This window comes from Apium graveolens, chromosome 6, assembly GCF_009905375.1.
Source record: "Apium graveolens cultivar Ventura chromosome 6, ASM990537v1, whole genome shotgun sequence".
NCBI classification, from domain to species: domain Eukaryota; kingdom Viridiplantae; phylum Streptophyta; class Magnoliopsida; order Apiales; family Apiaceae; genus Apium; species Apium graveolens.
In genome coordinates this window covers 168467979-168469188 of record NC_133652.1, presented here as the reverse complement: position 1 = coordinate 168469188, position 1210 = coordinate 168467979, and positions in this window count along the sequence as shown.

Below are 1210 nucleotides of genomic sequence, written 5' to 3'. Positions count from 1 at the left end.
CTATGATAAACCTCTATAGTTCAGAGGTAGATTCTAAGCCAGATATTTTGTGGCAGTATTTTTACATATATACAATTCTCTTCAATTCGTTCTTTTCTCTTCTTTTTATTTCATGTAAGCTGAGAAGAACAACCCTTCCAGAAGGGGAGGTATTGCCGAATGACTATCTATCTATGTGATAGAAGCCTAGTAGGATACCACATGTTGTTTAATTGCTTGTCAAGTACTAAAGGCTGGCCACCTTCTATACTAACTATGCAATAGAACAAGTGTTCATGATCATAGTGATCTCTCAACAAATTCCTTTACTTCTATATGATTGATCAACCTTTGGAAAATAGAAGCAGCCGAAAAAGGAATAGTAAAAGTATGGTGGTATTCAGAATGGAAACGCATTCGTGACACTAAGGTTGACACATTTATTAAAAGGTTATAAAACTCTAGCGAGTAAAAGTATATCTAGAATAGTATTCTGTACGGAAGATAGTAACACTTACGAATAAGAAAAGAAGGAGTATTAAGAAGCAAAAGTTATAGTGCTAGAAGCTATGATGAGAGTCTGTGTAATAGATTTGAAATAATTTGGAATGATCATTTATCGCGAATTGAATTTTCTTACGACAATAGATCGTATGTCAGTATCGAGATATCGCCTTATGAGATCCTTGAGGGAACACAATGTCGATCTCCCTTATGTTAGGATGAAGTTGCAGGGCGCAAGATGCTCGGACCAGCAGTGGTTTCAAGGACCAAGGATATAATAGATCTAATTAGAGGACGGCTGGTAGTAGCCCAAGATGGACATAAGAAATATGTTGATTTAACACGAAAGGACAAAGAGTAGGAAGTAGAGGACCTAGTGCATTTATAGGTATTCCCTTGGAAAGGATGGATGAGGTTCGGAAAGAAAGGAAAGCTAAGCCCACGAATTGTTGGACCCTTTGAGGTATTAAGACGTATTGGGAAGTTAGCATATGAGCTAGCCCTACCCCCGAACATGTAGCAAGTTTATAATGTGTTCCACATATCAATGTTAAGGAAGTATAATTCGGATGCCAGACAAATAGGGGCATATGAGCGCATAGACATGCAACCAGACGTAACCTATATGGAGCAACCCGGAAGGGTTATAGATCGAAAAGGGACAAGTGCTTAGGAGAAGGGTTATCAAACTAGTCAGAGTTGGTGGTAGAACCACAATGTGGGAAAA